A 7,471-nucleotide genomic window follows, 5' to 3' on the forward strand; every position below is an offset into this window, starting at 1 on the left:
TTTGGCGGCATGTTAACTTGTTTCCATAATGCAATATTTGTAACTACAGGAATTTTAGATTTTATTCAAAAGGACTCTGTAAACTTTATGGCAGGATCTCAAAACATACACACTTTTTCAGATTGAAACTGCAAATGTAATATTATACCACAGTGGTGTGAAACTAGCTAAACCACTTCCCCCTCAAGAGAACCTGATACTGCTGGTGACTTAATTTCTATATCTCAAACATCCTATTTAAATTAAAGCTACCAACAGCTCAAGTACAATCTTGAGTCATGTCTTTTATTTGGCTTGCCTTCCTCACTTGTATAATTCAAAGGCAATGCTGAGTTCATGGTTGAGGCTCCAAGAAGGCTTTGTGACTTGTATAAGTTTTATTTTGCTTACTTGTCCTTAAACTTTTGTTTACTGCTTTTAAAAATAGACAAAACTACTTCCTGCAGTAGATTCTCTCCCTCCCCCAAAGACAGTCTATTGTTCCAATTTGAATTCCACCACTTGAAGCAGTGAATTTAGTTTATTTTTGCAAGGTAGCAAATGTCTTTCTGCCTTTCCTTTCTCACCCTTCCAATCCATCTACCTGGAAGTCTGCCATAGGCACCCTCACACTTAGCAATTTTTATGCACCTGCTCCCTTGTACTGACTGCAGAATTGTTGATAGGGGAAACAGTTTTAGTAATGTCAAACAGGAACTTTTTTTTAGAAACCTGAACTGCTTTGAGCAGTCACCTGGATTCAGGAGTTAACTTTGAAGGATTCTGCTAATTGAAACTGTATGGCCAGAACAGGAGGTATTTTAGCTATGCGTCCACTTCTGCTTTTAATGAGCACACAAAATGTTCAGTAAACTTGTAGGTGTTTAACATTGTGTGCCACATCATAACCAGTAAGAAATGATATAGCATTAATCCCTGATGTCACTGAGTTTCAGATCATTTATAAGCTTGTTTGTTCCACAGCAGTTCTTGTACATGAAACTTGTTCCCTACCTGCTAGAAACTCTGCCATTTTGATAAACAGCCCGCCCAGTTACAAAATTTATTTGCAGCTATGCAAAACAGAACAAGCAGTGATTCTGAAACACAATAGCTAAAGGAACTTATTTTGAACATTGCTTTGCCAAGCTCCACTCTGGTAATTTCAGGATATGATCAATTCTCAGTAAATTTATAAGCCTTAACTGTACACAGACCCTAAATTAAATAAACTTTTCATGGCTAACTAAAACTGAGTTAGAAAGAGATTTACATGTTGTGAAATGCACTCAGGATGTTGACACTTCAAAAGTACTTCATTGGCTGTAAAGCATGTTTCAAGTATAGCACAGCAAGTTTCCCACAAACAGTGATAGGGTGATCAGATTTTTTTTAAAAAGTGATGTTGGTTGAGGGATAAATATTGGCCAGGACATTGGGGTGAACTCCCCTGCTCTTTGAAATAGTGCCATAGGATCTTTTATGACCGCTTGAGAGCAGATGGTTTAATGTCTCATCCAAAAGATCAGTGCTCCCTCAGTACTGCACTGGAGTAGGACTTGAACCCACAACCTTCTGACTGAGCCATAGCTGAGTTGGTAAAATTTCTTTCAATACTGTTTTATTTTTACAATCATAGCTCTAAAATCAGTCTGTTTCTAGCCAGACTTTGCTGAGCAGTTCTTAGTTTATAGACCTAACCAAAAATAAAAAGAATTTGCATTATGTAATACCTTTTACAACCTTCAGGATGTTCAACAGTCAATGAAGTACTTTAAGTGTAACCACTGTTAGTGAAACATAGCAGCCAATTTGCACAGAAGGTCCCACAACAGCAATGACATAAATGACCAGATAACTTGTTTGGGTATGGTAGTATAGTGGTTGTTACTGGACTAGTAATCCAGAGTCATGAGTTCAAATCCTGCCATGGCAGCTGGGGAATTTAAATTCGATTAATTAAATAAAATCTGGAATTAAAATACTGGTATCAGTAATGGTGGCCTTGAAACTACCAGATTGTTATTAAAAACCCATCTGGTTCACTAATACCCTTACCCAGCTTGGCCTATGAGTCCAAACTCTCAGCAATGTGGTTGATTCTTAATTGACCTCTGAAATGGCCTAGCAAGCCACTCAGTTGTACAATCTTGCTTTTTAAAAAAAGTCATGAGTAAAACCGGCCGGACCACGAGGCACCGCACACGCCACAGACAAACCAAGCCCAATCAACCCAGCAAAGTCCTCATTAACATCTGTGGACTTGACAAAATTGGGAGAGCTCTCCCACAGGCTAGTCAAACAGCCTAACATAGCCATACTCACAGAATCAAACCTTTCAGCCAATGTCCCAGACCCTTCCATCACCATCCCTGGGTATGTCCTGTCCCACCCCACTGGCAGGACAGACCAACCAGAGCTGGCAGTACAGTGATATACAGGCAGGAGGGTGTGGCCCTGGGAGTCCTCAACATTCACTCTGGACCTCATGAAATCTCATCGCATTAGGTCAAACATGGGCAAGGAAACCTCCTGCTGATTACTACCTACTGCCGTCCCTCAGTTGATGAATCAGTCCTCCATGTTGAGCACCACTTGGAGGAAGCACTGAGGGTAGCAAGGGCACAGAAAGTACTCTGGGTGGGGAACTTCAATGTCTATCATCAAGAGTGGCTCGGTAGCACCACTGCTAGCTGAATCCTGAAGGACATAGCTGCGAGACTGGGCCTGTGGCAGGTGGTGAGCGAACCAACACAAGGAAAAACTTACTTGACCGTGTCCTTACCAATCTACCTGTCGCAAATCCATCTATCCATTACAGTATTGGTAGGAGTGACCACCGCATAGTCCTCGTGGAGATGAAGTCCCGTCTTTGCACTGAAGACACCATCGAACATGTTGTGCAGCACTACCACCGTGCTAAATGGGATAGATTCAGAACAGATCTAGCAGCTCAAAACTGGGCATCCATGAGTCGCTGTGGGCCATCAGCAGAATTGTATTCCAGCACAATCTGTAACCTCATGGCCTGGCATATTCCTCATTCTACCATTACCAACAAGCCAGGGGATCAACCCTGGCTCACTGAGGAATGTAGAAGAGCATGCCAGGAACAGCACCAGGTGTACCTCAAAATGAGGTACCAACCTGGTGAAGCTACAACTCAGGACTACATGCATGCTAAACAGCAGAAGCAACATGCTATAGACAGAGCTAAACGATTCCACAACCAACAGATCTGATCGAAGCTCTGCAGTCCTGCCACATCCAGTTGTGAATGGTGGACAATTAATCAACTAACGGGAGGAGGAGGCTTTGTAAACATCCCCATCCTCAATGATAGCAGAGTCCAGCACATGAGTGTAAAAGATGATGGTTGCAAATGCTTCAGCCTTTTCAGCCAGAAGTGCCGAGTGGATGATCCATCTCAGCCTTCTCCCGATATCCCCACCATCACAGAAGCCAGTCGTCAGCCAATTCGATTCACTCCACGTGATATCAAGAAACAGCTGAGTGCACTGGATACAGCAAAGGCCATGGGCCCCGACAACATCCTGGCTGTAGTGCTTTAGACTTGTGCTCCAGAACTAGCTGCGCCTCTACCCAAGCTGTTCCTGTACAGCTACAACACTGACATCTATGCGACAATGTGGAAAATTGGCCAGGTATGTCCTGTCCACAAAAAGCAGGACAAATCCAATCCGGCCAATTACCGCCATCAGTCTACTCTCAATCATCAGCAAAGTGATGGAAGGTGTCGTCGACAGTGCTATCAAGTGGCACTTACTCACCAATAACCTGCTCACCGATGCTCAGTTTGGGTTCCGCCAGGACCACTCGGCTCCAAACCTCATTACAGCCTTGGTCCAAACATGGACAAAAGAGCTGAATTCCAGAGATGAGGTGAGAGTAACTGCACTTGACATCAAGGCAGCATTTGACCGAGTGTGGCACCAAGGAACCCTAGTAAAATTGAAGTCAATGGGAATCAGGGGGAAAACTCTCCAATGGCTGGAGTCATACCTAGCACAAAGGAAGATGGTAGTGGTTGTTGGAGGCCAATCATCTCAGCCCCAGGGCATTGCTGCAGGAGTTCCTCAGGGCAGTGTCCTAGGCCCAACCATCTTCAGCTGCTTCATCAATGACTGTCCCTCCATCATAAGGTCAGAAATGGGGATGTTCGCTGATGATTGCACAGTGTTCAGTTGCATTCGCAACCCCTCAGATAATGAAGCAGTCCGTGCCCGCATGCAGCAAGACCTGGACAACATCCAGGCTTGGGCTCATAAGTGGCAAGTAACATTCGCGCCAGACAAGTGCCAGGCAATGATCATCTCCAATAAGAGAGTATCTAACCACCTCCCCTTGACATTCAACGGCAATACCATCGTCGAATCCCCCACCATCAACATCCTGGGGGGTCACCATTGACCAGGAACTTAACTGGACCAGCCATATAAATACTGTGGTTCCAAGAGCAGGTCAGAGGCGGGGTATTCTGCGGTGAGTGACTCACCTCCTGACTCCCCAAAGCCTTTTCACCATCTACAAGGCACAAGTCAGGAGTGTGATGGAATACTCTCCACTTGCCTGGATGAGTGCAGTTCCAACAACACTCAAGAAGCTCGACACCATCCAGGACAATGCAGCCAGCTTGATTGGCACCCCATCCACCACCCTAAACATTCATTCCCTCCACCACCGGCGCACTGTGGCTGCAGTGTGTACCATTCACAGGATGCACTACAGCAACTCACCAAGGCTTCTTCGACAGCACCTCCCAAACCCGTGACCTCTACCACCTAGAAGGACAAAAGCAGCAGGCACATGGAAACAACACCACCTGCACGTTCCCCTCCAAGTCACACACCATCCCAACTTGGAAATATATCGCCGTTCCTTCATCGTCGCTGGGTCAAAATCCTGGAACTCCCTTCCTAACAGCACTGTGGGAGAACCTTCACCACACAGACTGCAGCAGTTCAAGAAGGCAGCTCACCACCACCTTCTCGAGGGCAATTGAGGATGGGCAATAAATGCTGGCCTTGCCAGCGACCCTCACATACCATGAACAAATAAAAAAAAAACCAGCATCATTAAATGTTGGTTAGGACACTGGGTGAAGTCCTTTGCTCTTTGAATAATGCCATGGGATCTTTTACATCCATCTAAGAGGCCAGATGGGGCCTCAGTTTATCATCTGTGTGTATGTACTCATTAATTGGTCAGAAATTGCACAGTGGCGAGGTGACGCTCACTGCAGCTGCTCCAAATTAAATTAACGAAAATACTTACTGCAGACTCTGTGACGTCAAATTGCTTGAATTTGAACTTTAACCAAAATGTGCGCTATCAACCCAGCCTCTGAGCAGCCGTGCGGCTGGAAAAGTCTGAGGAGAAGACATGCCCACAACATGTCAGGAAGAGAAGATTCAGGCTGCATTGCTCAAGCAGACTTCATTCATTTGAAGTTAGTATTCTGGGTGTCATTGTAAATAAAAAAAAACTAAATTTTTTATAAAAAGCCAAAGGAGTAATTAAATTAAAGAGACAGAAGGGACAAGTTTTTAAAAAAAGTTTTTTTTAAATTTAAGAATTTTTTTTAACACCTAAACTATTAAAATAAGGAGTAATACGAGACTCCACATTTTTAAGTTAATTTTTAGTTGTTTGGCAGTCATTAAGATGAACCACACTGTTAAAACTTAGTTTAGACCTGGTATTTTTAAGCATGTTTGTTTGCTGGCATGGTTACTTTCCATCTGGGTAGATAGGCAAGTTGGTGCTTCTTCAGTGATTTCTCTGATTGCAGCGTGCGATGTCCCTTTAATTCAAAGCGGTCATATTGCGGGCGAACCACTGGGAGCAAGTTCCGATTTTCCGCGTTTCACTGCGCTTGTGTGAACGTGGGAACTTGCTCCTTCAATTCACCACTAAAAACTAAGAGCGCTGTTGAGCTCCTGTTACTTCAGGTGCGATTTCTGGCCCAATATGTTTCAACGCTCTTAAAAGGGGATGTTTGCTATTTTAATGGATTTTCATGCATGTCTTGTTCTTTGAACAGCTTCCTCCATAGTGGCCGTATCACTTCCTACGGTAGGGAAATTCAAATTATAGTACGCGGTTTTATTATAAAAAGGGAACCAAAAAAGTGCTCTCCTCCACTTCCATTTTTCAAATTAGAATTTTGCATTTCTTTCCCAAGCTCCACAGTGCTTCCCTGTTAAAGCCCTGGACCCTGAAAATTCACCAAGGAGTTCCAAAGCTGTGTCAGAAAATTGTGGCACCCTTGTGGTACTTGGTCTGCCTGCCATTTCCACTTTGCAGCACTGAATCAAATTCAAGACATCCAAAGTGTACCTCCTCTTTAAGAGGTGCATTCTCCCTTAAATTACATCACTGACATCTGATTTCTCATCATGAGTTGTTAGTGAACGAGGAGTGCTGACAGCTCTCTAATAATCAAACGAGGCACAGGCTCAAATTTGGCTTGTGCTGCTCGCTGACATTAGCGGGTGCACGAGCAATTGCTTGGCCCATTTTCAGCACAAGTTGAATTTTTGCCCCTGTGCCTCCACATTGGAGTTGATTGACTGGACTCACCTAGATCATTCAGAAAGTGGGGGGAAAAGGTCTGTTGATGCTCCTGCAGCCACAAGTTTCTCCAGGCTGCTCTGCAATGAGTCAAACCTTTCGAATGTTTGCGCTTCTACCACAATCCCAGGCATTTGCTGCATATCTTGGGAGAAGCCATGCGGAACCTCAAAACGTGTCTGCCACCTTGCTCGCATCCATCTCTTCATGGCAGGAACCCTGAGGTGGTCATACGCTTGAACTGCAGCCAAGGGCTGACATGTCTTATGCCTCCACTCAACTACATCAGACTCCACTTCCACATCTTCACCTCTGGCTTTCTCGTGCTCTATCACTGCCTGTCAATTCCTCATCTACACTATTTGTACTTCCCTTGAGTGGGTATCTCTGGGCTGCTAAGCACCCTGGAGATGGTGAATGATGGGGTGGGTGAGTGGTCCACATTGTTGCCAAAGGTAGATGAGTCCAAGGTTTAGCTCTTCAGCAGTCTTCTCTGCTGTATCCCGCCAGCAGGCTCTAGAGGAAAAAACTACTGTTAACTTTGGTCTACTTAAGCAGCATTGTATCTTAAGAGATCCACAAAGTACTGATTATGAGGAAAGTGATGGCTGTTGAAGATATTGAAGAATAGAGAAATATTAAGTAAGAAAAAGTATACATACATTCTTACAAACCCACCGAAGGCACAGACACTCACAGCTCCATCCCCAACTGCCAGGCCAGAGTTGAAGCCGATTATTACCATTGCTTCCTCTTCATTTGCTGTTAAATACTGGATGTTGCTGCTACATTATTCCCCAGTGGCCTGGCATTGTGTGCTATCTTTTCTTGCAGGAGGAATGCATAGTGGCTGCTGTAGTCTCCAGATCCTGCTGTCACAATCAGTCAGGACTTGTGT

This window comes from Heptranchias perlo, chromosome 25 (genome assembly GCF_035084215.1).
Source record: "Heptranchias perlo isolate sHepPer1 chromosome 25, sHepPer1.hap1, whole genome shotgun sequence".
In the NCBI taxonomy this organism is placed as follows: Eukaryota; Metazoa; Chordata; class Chondrichthyes; order Hexanchiformes; family Hexanchidae; genus Heptranchias; species Heptranchias perlo.